The sequence below is a fragment of the Muntiacus reevesi genome, chromosome 3, assembly GCF_963930625.1.
Source record: "Muntiacus reevesi chromosome 3, mMunRee1.1, whole genome shotgun sequence".
NCBI lineage: Eukaryota > Metazoa > Chordata > Mammalia > Artiodactyla > Cervidae > Muntiacus > Muntiacus reevesi.
This window is the reverse complement of record NC_089251.1, coordinates 267,808,994-267,824,638: the sequence shown is the minus strand read 5'-3', so window position 1 is coordinate 267,824,638 and position 15,645 is coordinate 267,808,994. Positions and strand designations below refer to the sequence as shown.

Genomic DNA, 15,645 nt, shown 5'->3' with positions numbered 1-15,645 from the left:
AAGGATCGAACCCATGTCTCCTGCGGTTCCTGCATTGGTAAGCGGATTCTTTTACCACTGAGTCACCTGTGAAGCCCAAAAATAATGTACAGACTTGGTCTAAATAATAGTGGCTGATACACAAAAGTGCTGAGTGTGATTCATGCTGCACTGCCCCAATTGTCCCATATCTCTTTTGCCACCACTCAAACTTGACCGTATTTTTAAGTAAAACAGTAGAATATTTTTATTTAACATTGTGCACAAGAAATTCAAGACTGTATTTTTGACAACAGTACTTACCAAGACCAGAAATTCACTGTACTTTAGTATTACTTGTGAGTTAGAAATAATGTGTAGGGTTCCCCTGTGATAGCAGAGGAGACAGGCCGAGTCCCATAGGAATGTCAACCAAGAGTGTTAGAAGACAATACTGGAGGGAAAATAATAAGGGTGCTAGAAATATATTTTAAAAAGCATGCCATTGTGGTACTATAAAAGCAGCTCAGAATCTTGGTATTGAGAGACTACATAATGGTTGTGTCTCTTCAAAAAGTAAAAACAAAGTATATACCTTAATTTAAAAATATGTTACTGCTAAAAATAAGCTAACCACTACTGAGCCTGCAGCAATAATAACATAACATAGCATAATCATAACATCAAAGATCACTGATCATAGCAACTTTCCTGGTGGTCCAGTGGTTTAGACCCTGCACTTCCAATGCAAGGGTTGGATCCCTGATCAGGGAACTAAGATCTCACATGCTGCATGGCCAAAATAAATAAATAAATTAAAATTTTTAAAAAGATCACTGATCACAGATCAACCTAACAAATATAAAAATAATTTAAAAGTTTAAAATATTGCAAGAACTGCCAAAATGTGACACAAACACATGAAGTGAGCAAATGCTGAAGGGAAAGTGGCACCAACAGATTTGCTTTATGTAGGATCACCACAAACTTTCCATTTGTAAAAAATACACGATCTGAGAAGTGAAATAAAGCCAAGAGCAATTAATTATATGATGTCTGCCTGTACCTTATTCAGAACACCATAAAATCCTGGAAGTGGGCTCCTCCTGCCCAGCACCCCAGGATGCCTAGGGAGCTAGGGTATGAGCTGGCTGCAACTGAAACAGACGATAATTGCCAGGGAGACCCTCACACCTGCCCTGACTAGGTGAGCTGGGTGGCCAGGCACGCGCCCACATACACCTCTTGATTCTGAGGTTGCAGTCTCTCGCCCATACTTCCTGGGAGCTGCCAGCTGCAGGGACCACAGGCTGGGGAACAGCGAGGGGCTGCAATCAACGGGGAACCAGCCAGTTCTGAGGCCATCTTAGGGTAGTAGTCTCCAACCTAACGGTATACCATATAATCCTTCGAAGTGACAGAATAAAATGCGGGAGTGTCTGTAATTTTGCCTCACAAAGAGGAACAAAGTCTCCCTGAGAGCAACACATCTGCCCCCGCCTCCTTGCCAGATCCTTAAGGAGCAGTAGGAGCCAATGGCTCCCGAGGCTCACAGGCACCCCATCACTAACTAAATGAACTGCTTGGGGCTGAACTGCGTTCCCCTTTCAAGTCCTAACTCTTCGTACCTCAGACTGACTCTATTTGGAGATGGGTCTTTACAGACGCAGTTAAAGAAAAATGAGGTTAATAGGGTGGGTCCTAATGCAATGTGACTGGTGTCTTTTATAAGAAGGGGAGATCAGGACACAGACAGGCACAGAGGGAAGGCCATGTGAAAACATGGTGAGATTGTGGCCACCTACGTGCCAAGGACAGAGGCCTCAGGACGGGGCAGGCCCTCTGTGAGAGCCAGTGGGACTGCTGTCCAGTAGGACAGCCCCCAGTCACTCTAAACCACAACACAAGCTCCTGAGGTACAGAGCTCCTTAAAAGCACATTCGAAAATGGTTCAGGTACACTCAGAAGTGCAGGGCAGGACGTCACGCCTTCCAAGGGAGCTGCCCCAGACCTTGGCCATCCTGGCAGAGGCTTCCCAGAGTAGGCTAACCCTGCTCTGTCCATCCCTGGTGTCTGTCAGGGCATCTGTGGCCACGGAGAGGGTCCAAGCCTCTCAGAGCTTGTGTGCAACGCTGCTCAGTGACACAATCCTGGCGGAGGGAGGGTGGGCAGTGTTGGTTTTTCCCTCCCTCGGCTGACAGTTCCAGAGGGCAAGGACTGTCCCCCTCCCCTCCCACCCTTTGCATGGTTCTTACCTTGAAGCCAATCTTTGCAGGAGGAGGCAACTGTCTGAAACGAAAATTACTGGAACTTCCCTGGTAGTCCAGTGGCTAAGACTCTGCAAAGATCCCAAGTGCCACAAATGAGACCCAGTGGCAACTAAGACGCAATGCAGCCAAATAAAGTGAAAACTTAAAATACAAAGTAAAAACTACTCCCTATGATGAGTTATTTTATGTGCCACCTTGACTATGCTATGGCATAATATGGTTTTTGGTCAAACATCAGTTCAGATGTTGCTGTGCAGCTATTTCTTAGGTGTGATTTACATTTAAATAGGCAGACTTTGAGTAAAGCAGGTGACCCTCCATAACATGGGTGGACCTCATCCAAACAGTTGATGACCTTAAAAGAAGAAAATGAGGTTCTCCAAAGAGGAAGGAATTCTTCTTCAGAGGACCTTTGGACTGGAGCTGTAACATCAGCTCTCCCAGTCTCAGCCTGCCTACTCTGAATTCAGAATTGCCAACCTCCACAATCACGTGAGTCAAATCCTTAAAATAAATCTTTCCATATACCCTATGGCTCTGTTTCTATGGAGAATCCTGACTAATACACACTCCCCCCCCACCCCAATTAAAGCAAAGGAAGAAATACAGCTGCCATGTACAAAACTCTTATGAATGTGGTCTCCAGGGCAGAAGCAAAGCTGACTTCAGAATCTGAAAATATCACGCACATGCACAAGTCTGCTTGATTTCACACACTTAGTTATTCCATGACCCCTGGGACAGACAACCCCAATGAGTCAAGAGTCCAGGTGGTTGTAACACTAGTTGGTTTTGTGGAGACTGGTCCTTACAGGCAGGATTTGTGGGAAAAGAAGAAAATTCTTTAAAATGGAACAGCTTGAGTAACTTGAGCTTTAGGGAGGGATTTAAATATAATGTAAATCCTCATCACCACTTCTGACCTGGGCCTGTGTGGTTCTTCACAGCAAAGTGTACCTTCTTCTGTGAATATCTTCAAAGATGTAGCGTCGCCTACCTCCATCCTCCTAGTCAGGACGAACGGGCACAAGGAACAACCATGCTAGCTCAAGACATAAAATTCTGGTTATCAAATCAAGTTCCAAGATGGAACTCACTGCTCTCTAAGCACCGGTTTTTCTCTCCCATGGAGCAAAATTCCCCCAAGAGAGTAAAGAACAGGACCTGACAACCTTGGCTACTCCAATTCTGAGATATAAATACAAATCACAAATATGCTTGTTTCAAGTCACAGTAGCTATCACTGTCCATGTGTCTTATTCACAATTAAAAAATCTGAATGCCACAGTTTAAGGCCTGGCTTGTGGCTTCTCTCTCCATAGTCTTGCACGAAGTAAGGCAGTCATGACAAAGTTTGGGGGGGTGGGTGCGTAAATGAATGCTCAACAGCACAAGTGTATACCAGGCTCAAACCAACACAAAGGTAAAAAAGGTAAAGAAACACATTCCTGTATTTTTGAGACCAAGTTTTGAGAGGCTTTAACACAAAAAAATCATATAAATGCAAAGCTTACCCCCAGAATGCTCTAGAATCTTACTTTTTTTTTAAAAGTCGCTCAGTTGTGTCCGACTCTTTGTGACCTCATGGACTATACAGTCCATGGACTTCTCCAAGCAAGAATACTGGCATCTTATTAGGCAGCCTGAACTCAGGCCATTCACGGTGCTAGGTTCTCTACTGGCTCCTACACAGCTGCTGTGTCTAAGCTCCTCACTGGGGCCAAAGGGTCTCCCGATATAAGATTACAGAGAACAAGTAACAAAAAGGCATATGTGAACCCTAAGATATAAGTACCTGCACTGAGTGAAAATGGACAATCCAAAGGCAGACAATGACAGAATGGGAAAAACCATGAACCAAGTACCCGCCACCTGCGGCTGCTCAGTCGGGTCTGACTCTTTGTGATCCCATGGGTTACAGCCCCCCAGGCTCCTCTGTCCATGGAATCTCCCAGGCAAGAATACTCGAGTGGGTTGCCATTTTCTTCTCCAGGGGATCTTCCCAACCCAGGGATCAAACCCATGTTTCTTGCATCTCTTGCATTGGCAGGCAGATTCTTTACCACTGCACCACTTGGGAAGCCCTATATGCTACCAATGAGAGAGAAATTTTAAATTCAAAGACACAAGGGGGTGAAATCAAAAGGATGGAAAAAGATATACCATGCAAAGAGAAAACAAAAGTGGCCAGAGCAGCTATATTAATATTAGAAGTATAGACTTGAAACAAAAAATTATTACTAGAAACATTATAATAAAATAGTCACTCCATCAGAGAGATGTGACAACTATAAACCTAATCAACTAACAACACAACTTTGGAATACATGATACCACAGAGAACATGATCTAGGTAGAGATTTCACAAAAGATTTCACAAAAAACCTGTTAGAGCTAATAGATGAATTCAGTAAAGCTACAGGATACAAAAGCAACACATAAAAATCAGCTGCATTTCTATACATTAGTAATAAATGTTCCAAAAGGATTAAGAAAATAATTCCATTCACAATAGCATCAAAAAGAAAATAAATTTAAGAAGAAATTTAAGAATAAATTTAACTAAGGAGGTGAGTGATTCATACACTAAAAATTACAAAACACTGATTAAAGAAATTAAAGACACAAATAAATGGAAAGATATTCCATGTTCATGAACTGGAAGACTTAATATTGTTAAGATAACAATATACAAAATTCCCTGGTGTTTCAGTGGTTGGGAGTTCTTTCTTGTTCTCCCTGACAGGGGCTTGGGTTTGATCCCTGGTTGGGGAACTAAGATCCCCCAAGCAGCGTGGAACAACCAAAAAAAAAAAAAGATGTCAGTATAACTCAAGCTATCCTTAAATTCAATGTAATCCCCATCAAAATTCTAACAGCATTTTTTTTTTGCAATAGAAAAACTCATCTTAAAATAATATGGAATCTCAAAAAACCCCAGAATAGCCAAAACAATCTTGATAAAGAACAGCAAAGCTGAAAGTCTTTTACTGATTTCAAAACTTACTATGGAAAAAAAAAAAAAAACTTACTATAAAGTTAAAATAATCAAACTGTGATACTGGCATAAAGACTGGCACATTGACCAATGAAACTGAATAAAGAGCCCAAAAATAAACTCTTGCTTGTGTATATGATCAGATGATTTTCAAAAAGGGTGTAAAGACCATTCACTGAAAGAAGGACCTTCCTTTTTTTTTTTAATTTTTGGCTGTGTTGGGTCTTCATTACTGCACAGGATTCTTCTCTAGTTACATAGAATGAGGCAATTCTCTAGTTGTGGTGCAAGGGATTTTCATTGCTGTCACTTCTCTTGTTGTGGAACATGGGCTCTAGAGCGTGCAGGCTTCAACAGCTGCAGCACGTGGGGTCAGTAGTTGCGGCTCCCATGGGCTCTAGAGCACAGGCTAAATAGTTGTGCCACATGGCACATGGGCTTAGCTGCTCTGCAGCATGTGGGACCTTCCTGGACCTGGGATCAAACCCATGTCTCCTGCATTGGCAGGCAGATTCTTTACCATTGAGCCACCAAGGAAGCCCAAGATTGACTTCAACAAATTGTGCTGGAAAAACTGGATATCCATATGCAAAAAAATTAAACTGGACCATCACCTCACACTATATACAAAAATTAACTCAAATGAACAAAACACCTACACAGAAGAGCTAAAATTATAAAACTCTAAGAAGAAAAGCTTCATGACACTCAATTTCGCAATGATTTCTCGGCTATGACACCAAAAGCACTAGCAACAAAAGAAAAAGTAGATAAAAATTTTATCTAGTCTAAAACTTTTTAGACTAGACATGAAAATTAAAAATTTTTGTGCACCAAGGACACTATCAAGAGAGTTAAAAGACCTAAAGAATGGGAGAAAATATTTGCCAATTGTGTATACATTTGGGATTGCTATCCAAAATGTATAAAGAACTCCTACAACTCAACATGAAAAAAAAGAAACAACATGATTAAAAAATGGACAAAGGATTTGAACAGATATTTCTCTAAAGAAGATATGCAAATGGCAGATAAATACATGAAGAGATGCTCAACACCATTAATCATTTAGTTCAGTTCAGTTCAGTTGCTCAGTCGTGTCCGACTCTTTGTGACCCCATGAATCGCAGCACACCAGGCCTCCCTGTCCATCACCAACTCCTAGAGTTTACTCAAATTCATGTACATCAAGTCAGTGATGCCATCCAGCCATCTCATCCTCTCTCATCCCCTTCTTCTCTTGCCCCCAATCCCTCCCAGCATCAGGGTCTTTTCCAATGAGTCAACTCTTTGCATCAGGTGGCCAAAGTATTGGAGTTTCAGCTTCAGCATCGGTCCTTCCAATGAACACTCAGGACTGATCTCCTTTAGGATGGACTGGTTGGATCTCCCTGCAGTCCAAGAAACTCTCAAGAGTCTTCTCCAACACCACAGTTCAAAAGCATCAATTTTTTGGCACTCAGCTTTCTTCACAGTCCAACTCTCACATCTATACATGACCACTGGAAAAACCATAGCCCTGACTAGACGGATCTTTGTTGGTCAAAACTGTAATGAGACACTATTTCATGCCCATTAAGGTGGTTATTATTTTTTAAAAAAAGGAAAATAACAAGTGTTGGAGAGGATGTGAAGAAATTGGAATCCTTGTGCATTGCTGGTACACAGAAATGCTGGTGAAGCTGCTAAGGAAAATAACATGACAACTGTTCAAAGAAATTAAACATTTAATTACCATATAACCAGCAATAACAGTTCTGGGTATATAACCAAAGGAACTGAAAACAGCATCTCAATAAGATACGTGTACACCAATGTTCATAGTTATATTAAGCCATAGCAGTGCTTAATTGGTGTCTGGAATAGTCAAGTTCATAGACAGGAAGTAGAATGGTTGCTACTAGGAGCTAGAGGAATGAGAAAATGGGGAGTTAGTATTTAAATGGGTAAAGACAGACATAGGAAACAACTTATGGTTACTAAAGGGTACGGGGGGAAGAGAGAAATTAGGAATTTGAGATGAACAGATACACACTACTATATATAAAATAAACAAGGACCCACTGTATAGCACAGGGAACTATATTAAATATCTTATAATAATCTATAATGGAAAAAATCTGAAAAAAATAGACCTGTATATGTATATATACACATGTGTATATATTTATACACACACACACACACACACAAAAGATGGAATCACTTTGTATATCAGAAACACTGTAAATCAACTATACTTCAATAAAAAAAAATAAGTGCAGAGGTTCAGTTTGGGATGAAGACAGAATTCAGGGGATGGATGGTGGCAATGGCTGTACAACAATGTAAATGTATCTAATGCTACTAAACTGTACACTTAAAATGATTAAAACAGTAAACTTTAGGCTATTTATACTTTATTATAGTAAAAAAAAAACAGGCAATATCTCCCCAATTTATTTTTTTCCCATTTTTTAAAACATTTTTTCAGCTACTGCAGTTTATTTCCTCCTTCATAGAAATGTTAGAGTCAGTTTGTCTTTTATCTATAAAAACAATCTGCTGTGACTTCTAATAATTAAACAAAAATACCTTATGACCCAGCAAGAACACTTCTAGATTTCTATCAAAAAGATATTATAATATAGGCTTGCATAAAGACTTGAACGTGAGTCTTCATAGCAGCAGTTATTCATAACAGGCAAAAAAAAAAAAAGAATCTAATGAATGGTTAAACAAAATGTGATATATCTATTCAATGGAATACAATGCAACAAAAAAGGAATAAAATGCTGGTACATACTAGATCAGAAATAAACTCCAAAAACATTATGCTAAGTGAAGAAAGTTACACATAAAGAACACAGATTATACACTTTCATTCACGTTAAATGTCCAGACATGGTAGATCTATAAAAGAAAGCAAATTACTGATTAGCAGGAATAGGGGCTAGGAATGGAGATTAACATCATGAGTGATCTTTTTGGGGTGATATATATGTTATGATGGTGCTGTCCAACTCCATAAATCTACTAAAAATCACTGCACACTTAAGGGAGATAATTTTATGGTATGTACATTGTACCTCAATATAAAGTTAAGATTTTTTCTTTTGCTGCAATATTTTATTGAAATTGTGTTAAACCTATAGATCAACTTGGAGGGAAGTGACATCTTTACTATGCTGAGTATTTCAACTCATGCCCATACATGCCTCTTCATTTATTTACATGAGCTTTGTTTCATTCATTAGCATTTTGCAGTTTTCAGCTTATTGATCCTGTATGTGTTTTATTAAATTTATATCTAAGTATCTGATTTTTTGAAGCTGCTGAAAATAGTTATTTTTAAACATTTTACTTTCTAATTGCACATTGTTGGTATATAGAAATAAGACTGATTTACATGCGTTGACTGTATTTTGTGACCTTATTAACTTCACATACTAATTCTGATAGTTTTTTCATAGATTCCTTGGATTTTCTATGTTGATAATACCATCTGCAAAAAGGGACAATTTTCTCTTTGCAATCTGCCTTTTATTTATTTCTCTGACCTTATTGCCCTGGCTAAAATAGTTTTTTAATTATTATATATATGTTATTAATCCATGCTCTACGTCTTCCGTTGCAAAAATGATGAATAGCTAGGACAAGATATATAAAAGCTTTAGAAGCCAAAGCATGAATATTAACAATACATTCCTATGTATACTATCTCCTTTGATCTTCTTAAGAATCTAATAGGTGCTTTTTCCATGTTACCAAAGAAGAAAAATGGTCAAAGGTAGTCCAACTAACATACCTATCAGGGCTCAGGTGATCATATTATAGCAGACATATATAGTAGCTTTGCCAGGACCCAACTTGATCTCACTTGCCAAAGTCCCAGGCGCTGACTGAGCTGACCCCTCTATAAACTAGTACTATTAAAACTCAGATCAAAAGCCAAGACACAAGACTGTCACACTCTGAGGCGCTGAGGGGACACTGGCCCACTGAGGAGCAGAGGCAGTGATCCTGGAGTGGCACCCGAGCAAGCACAGTGCCTTCAAAAATCACAGGTGAGTGATTCAGTAAGTGTATGAGGCTCAGGTCCCAAGGTCTAATATTTTGGAGAAAGCATCTTTGGCAGCTTCTTTCTAGTTTTTAACTTACTAGTCAGAAGGCTGGATTCAAAGTCTGGCTCTTATCAGGCATGCTAACTTTTTAAAAAAATTATTTATTTATTTGGCTGCGTTGGGTCTTATTAATAGTTGTGGCATGTGAACTCTTAGTTGAAATATAGAGGATCTAGTTTCCTGATCAGGGATCGAACCCTGGACCCCCTGCATTGGGAGCGAGGAGTCAGCCACTGGACCATCAGAAAAGTCCCCAGACATTTAACAGGCACACACTTCACCTCTTTGTCATTTTCCTCATCCATAAAGTGAGAATAATAATTGCACCCATCTTTGTGGGTTGTGAGACTAGTTAGTATGTAAAGTACTCAAGAGTTAGCAAACTACAGTCTACGGTTTGTTCCACAAGTAAAGTTTTACTGGAATACAGACACACTCATCCATTATGAATTGTCTATGTTGACTTCATGCTACAGTAGTGAAACTGGGGAGGTTGTGACAGAAACCATATGGCCTGCAAAGCTATACATAATCACTATTTGGACCTTTACAGGAAAAGTAATCCTGGCCTACAACAATGCTGGGGCTTCCCAGATGGCGCTAGAAGTAAAGAACGTGCCTGCCAATGCAAGAGACATAAGAGACACGGGTTCCATCCCTGGGTTGGTAAGATCCCCTGAAGCAGGGCATGGCAACCCACTCTAGTATTCTTACCTGAACAATTCAATGGACAGAAGAGCCTGGCAGGCTACAATCCATGGGTTGCAAAGAGTCAGACATGACTGAAGTACCTTAACATGCACACATACAAAACAACACTGAAGCAAAGTACTCAAGAAATGTTGCTATTGTTCAGTCGCTAAATCGTGTTTAACTCTTTGCAATCCCATGGACTGAAGCACGCCAGGCTGCCCTGTCCTTCCCTATCTCCCAGAGTTTGCTCAAGTTCATGTCCACTGAGTCAGTGATACCATCCAACCATCTCATCCTCTGTTGCCCTCTTCTCCTCCTCCCTCAATCTTTCCCAGGATCAGTCTTTTCCAATCAGTAGGCTCTTTCCATCAGGCAGCCAAAGTACTGGGGCTTCAATTTCAGCATCAGTCCTTCCAATGAGTATTCAGGACTGAATACTTTAGGACTGACTGGTCTGCTCTCCTTGCTGTTCAAGGGACACTCAAGAGTCTTCTCCAGCACATTTCAAAAGCATTAATTCTTCAGTGCTCAGCCTTCTTTATGGTCCAGATCTCACATCTGTACATGACTACTGGAAAAACCACAGCTTTGCCTTTGACAGCAAAGTGATGTCTCTGCTTTTTTTTTTTAATACTTTGTCTAGGTTTGTCATAGCTTTTCTTCCAAGGTGCAAGCATCTTTTAATTTCATGGCTGCAGTCACCATCTTAAATGATTGTGGACTCCAAGAAAAGAAAATCTGCCACTGTTTCCAATTTTTCCCTCCATCTATTAGCCATGAAGTGATGGGACCAGATGCCATGATCTTAGTTTTTTGAATGCTGAGTTTTAAACCAACTTAAAAGATACATTAGCTTTTATTTAAACCCTCATTCACTTCCAGAATGATAAACCTAAGTATATACATAAAGATATAGACACAAGCACTGAATATGGTAGTTCAGTTCAGTAGTTCAGTTCTGTCTGACTCTTTGCGACCCCATGGACTGCAGCACTCCAGGCTTCCCTGTCCATCACCAAATTCCCGGAGCTTGCTCAAACTCATTATGTCCATCGAGTCAGTGATGCCATCCAACCATCTCATCCTCTGTCATCCTCTTCTCCTGCCTTCAATCTTTCCCAGAATATGGTGGTGACAAATGCAAACTAATGTCAGTTAACTAGGGGCTGATTAAATAAATTATCATACATCTAACCATAAAGCACTATACTATAGTCATTAAAAGGAATGAAGAATATCTGTGTGTATATATAATATATATGCCAACATGTTAATATTTCCAAGATCTTTAAATAATCCAAGAACATTAAGTGAAAAGGTACAATACATGCAATGTAATCTTGCTGTCATTAAAAGAACATACACAAAAATAAAACCTATGCACAGAAAAGGCTACATACCAAGAGAGACTTACTGAGAGAATTTCACATTTAGTATATGTAGTGGAGTACTGCTTGAATTTTTAATAAGCTTAAGTGTTGTAATTCTTCTCATAAATTAAAAGTGTTATTTGACTAGCTCAGGTTGTATCCTAGAGGCACATGTTTCAAACTTTAACGTCTTTACCCCTCAGGGACAAACTAGAATATGGATGAATCGCAAATCCGTTATGCTGAGTGAAATAACCACACTCCAAAACTACATATGACATTCTGTAAAAAGCAAAACTGTAGGAATGAAGAGCAGATCAAGGGTCAGGAGTGGAAAACGGAGTTGCCTACAAAAGGACAGAAAGGGATTTAAGGGATGATAAAACTGCTCTGTATCTTGACTGTGGTTGTAAGTCACCAGACACTAAGCATTTGTTAAAATTCAGACTGTTTATCACAAAGTCAATTACTATATGTCAACCTAAAATTAATTTAAATAAACACACAAAAACACTTGGCGAGTAACTTTTCTTTGAGGGCCGTATGTTTTCATACCGGAAATGTTTTCCACATTTCCCTGTTCACCTCTGGCATAGAGATGCCGCTGCGTGAAGGCTGTGTTTGGCACCATCTTCCTAAGTGAGTTCCCACAAATGCAAACTTGCCTTGGCCCACGTTCATTTAAAACTTGATTACTTTCTTCAGGCTCAGTACGGGTAGATCTGCGCTTTACCCGAAAAACCACTGAAGGCCTTCAGGAAGAAGGGACGGCGGGCACCGGCGCGCGGCTTCACAGGCCCTGGCCGCGGCCGAGCAGGATTTTCCAGCGCGAGCCCGGAGCCGCTGGAGCTGCTGGGGAATTGTCAGGCAGAGCAACCTGAGCTGCAACTCCGAGAACGCTGCTGCTTCAATCACGGGTCGTCGACGGAATCACGTTGCCAATGGCCAAGAAACACCACCCAACTCACCAAGCTCTGACAACACCCTGAGCGGCGCGGCGCACAGCACCCTCTCTCCACTCCTGGAGAAGGAAACTCCCAAGTCTCAGACTCCACAGAAGCGGAGACCGTCCAGCACCCGGCTTCATAAGCAAATCGCTATCCCGCGGTTCAGACAGAACGCTAGGGTGGACGCGCTCCGGACGTCTCTCTCGGGTTAGAAAGCGCTTCTTAAACCCCATTTCCAAATTATTCTTCCACCCTTTTCTCCCACCCACCAAGCGCTGCGAATTAGGAGCACGCATTTGAGGCTTAAAATATACAACTCAATCTGGCTGTGTTGAACCGCGCTGCCCACGTAACAATCCCGGCTCCTTAACAAAGCCCCAAACTCCTCTCTCCAAGAATCTGCAAAATGGTCTCGCTCGGTCAGTCTCTCCTTCCCTCAGACAGGGGCACAGAGCACGACCTCAGCACAAACTGCCTGCTCCGTACTTTCAAACAATAACTGCAAAATCCCAACGGACCCTGCCCACTGCAACTCCGCCGCGCGCCAGGGAAGCTGGGGAATGGCTTCGCGCCTCCCGGGCCGGAGTGATCCCGGAGGCCGCGCCGCCCGGGAGGCCGCGCCGCGGAGATCCAAGTCCCGGCTGCCTGAGGGGCCCCGGCCCGACGCCGCCACCTCCCAGCTCTGGGCCGGCCAGGCTCCGAGGGCGGGCCCCGACCCCGGGGCGGGAAGGGGGCCGCAGCGCTCCTCACCTGGGTCCGCGGCGGCTGCTCGGGGGTCCCGGGCGGGCCCTGGGAGTTTCCTGACCGAGTGAGTCACTCGGGCGGGCCGGGAATGCGCCAGGAAACACCCGGCCTCCTCCCCTTCCTCCCGGGGCGGGGGCTCTCCCGGCTCGGCCCCTTCCTCCTGGCGCTCCTCCCTCCACGCCCCGGCCTTCGGCCAGTCGGCTAGCTCTTCGGCGCTGCGCTCACTCCCGCGACCCCGGGGGCTCCAGGCCCCTCCGGCTGTCGGAAATGCTCGCCAGGGAAGAGAACCTCGAGGGCCACCTGCCGGCCGAGGTGACCTCAGCTAGTCCTCGGGACCGCGGGCGGGAGGGAGGTGGGGGCTTCCCGGTGGGAAGTGCCCAGCTTGGGCCGTAAAAAGAGCGTGTAGGGCGCACCCTGTCCCGGGCCTCCGTGAGGTACGGGCGGCAAGTGAGATGAGCCTCAGAACGAACTTAGGGGGACACCCAGGCGCCGTGGCCTGGCGCCCCACAACCAAGGAGGAGGTACTCACACCTGAGCTCCGCGGGCGGGAGCCTGCAGGCGGCCAGGTGCGGGGTGCGACTGGGACTCGCTGCCAGAACCCAGCCAACCGGGAGAAAATGATCCGGTTTGGCCTCTGAAGTGATCGCGTGTCCCCTCTAAGCCAGGGGCAAAGGCGTGCGCAGATTTGTGGGAATAGCTGAGAGCAGAAATCTGACGAACTAGCCCACAAACACAAACTTGAGAGAGGCCAAGTGGGGTAAGCTTGTCACAAGCATGTTTGGGAGAAATTTTTCCCTAAACTACCCCCGCTCCCCATCACCACCACCACCTCCCAACCTGTCCTAAGGGAGAGCAATAAAGATGAGCAGCAGGTATCAGTCCATTAGCCTTTGAAAACCACAAGAAGTTTCATTACTTCCTGGCTGTCTTCTAGATGATGCAGAGTTACAGCAAATGAAACCTGACTAAACCAAAATCTACCAGTTGTCTAAATATTCAGAGACCACTTTTTCTAGAAGCTCCTGGAGGTCCCTCACTCCAACATGGGTTTTGAGTGACTTTCTGGTTCCCAGCTAGTCCACACATTTTCAGCCCAGGGCTGAGTCTCAAAGTTAAATTCCCAAGGGCTGTTTTGTTTTTGTTTTATACTGTAAGTGAAGTGGTGAAATACATATTCAAGGTATAGTGTGATAATTTAAAAATACTGTAATCCCCTAGAGCAATTAATGAAAAATAAGCAATTAAAAAATCCAAGAGAGGAAATTAAATGGAATGCTAAAATACAAATCCGAAGAAAGCAAAGAAGGAGCAAAAAGCACATATGTAACAAAGAGCAAGCTGTTAGACTTCAATCCAACTGTAACAGTAATTACATTAAATGTAAATGAACTAAACAAAGAAATTGTCACATTGGACAAAAACAGAGCATAAATACATGGCTGTTTAAAAGAAACATACCTTAAATATGAGGACAACAAAGAGGTTGAAATTTTAAAAGATGAAAAACCATCTACCTTGCCCATGCTAATCATAAAAATGTCAGTGACTGTATTAATATCAAAGTAGACTCAAGACAACTAGTATGACCAGAAATTAAAAGGGACATTGGGTAAAGATAAATGGGTCAATTAACTCAGCAAAAAAAATGACAATTTTTAGAGAATAAGCTGTGGAAAATTGATAGAGTCAGAAGAAGAAATAGGCATACAGATACTCACAATTAGATATTTAACACCCCTCTCTTAGGAATTGATGTGACAGGCAGACACCAAAATAAGTACAGATACAGAAAAATTTTAAAGCAGTTGACTGATTTACCCTTAAGCCGCACACACACAAAACAAAACACAAAATATGTTGTATTTGATGAGAGATGTTCAAAATATTTATGCTGAACCCTCAAGGTATTACTGAGAAGAATTACAATTTTCAAATATCATGCACAAAGTATATGTTAGGAAGTAAAACAAGTCTCAGTAGATGTCAAAGTGTTGATATCATACAGAAATTTCTCTGACCATCATGAAATTGAATGAAAATGCAATAAAAATGAAACTTTTAAAATATTTTTTATTTATTTATTTTATTTTTCAGCTGCGCTGGGCCTTCCTTGCAGTTCACGGGCTTCTCGTTGCAGTGGCTTCTGTTGCGGAGCATGGGCTCTAGGTACTTGGGCTTTAGTTGTGGCACACAAGCTCAGTATTTGCAGCTTGGCCCTAGAGTAGGCTCAGTAGTTGTGAGGCATGGGCTTTATTACTCTGGGGCATGTGGAATCTTCATGGGCCAGGGATCAAACCCATGTCCCCTGCATTGCCAGGTGGATTCTTATCCACTGTACCGCCAGAGAAGTCCAAGGTAACTTTTTAAATGCCCAAATATTACATAGCTAGATAATATACTTCTAAATATTCTTCTGATCAAAAAAGAAATCACAATGGAAATTGGAAAATATATTGAACTAAATAATGATGAAAAGAATAAAAATTTGTGAGATGCAGCAATATGAATGTTCAGAAGGAAAGTTAATATATCAAATACACATAGTAAGAAACAAAAAGAAAA

The 15,645-nt window shown here is 42.1% G+C and overlaps 1 protein-coding gene and 1 long non-coding RNA gene across 5 annotated transcripts in view; one reads left to right on the top strand and one right to left on the bottom strand.

Annotated features, from left to right (window-relative positions):
* CYFIP1 (cytoplasmic FMR1 interacting protein 1) overlaps positions 1–13,231 on the bottom strand; it is a 104,120-nt gene extending 90,889 nt beyond the window's left edge. The window contains exon 1 of one of the 2 annotated variants that reach the window (XM_065932003.1): positions 13,090–13,231. The gene's annotated coding sequence lies outside the window, so the exon portion shown is untranslated. The remainder of the gene's footprint in view (positions 1–13,089) is intronic. The other variant, XM_065932002.1, reaches the window with a different exon arrangement.
* A 34-nt stretch (positions 13,232–13,265) lies between these two features.
* The window catches only part of LOC136165509 (uncharacterized), a 77,168-nt gene continuing 74,788 nt past the window's right edge, over positions 13,266–15,645 (top strand). For all 3 annotated transcript variants that reach the window (XR_010662533.1, XR_010662534.1, XR_010662532.1), the window contains exons 1-2: positions 13,266–13,395; positions 15,178–15,249. This is a non-coding gene — a long non-coding RNA (uncharacterized lncRNA). The remainder of the gene's footprint in view (positions 13,396–15,177; positions 15,250–15,645) is intronic.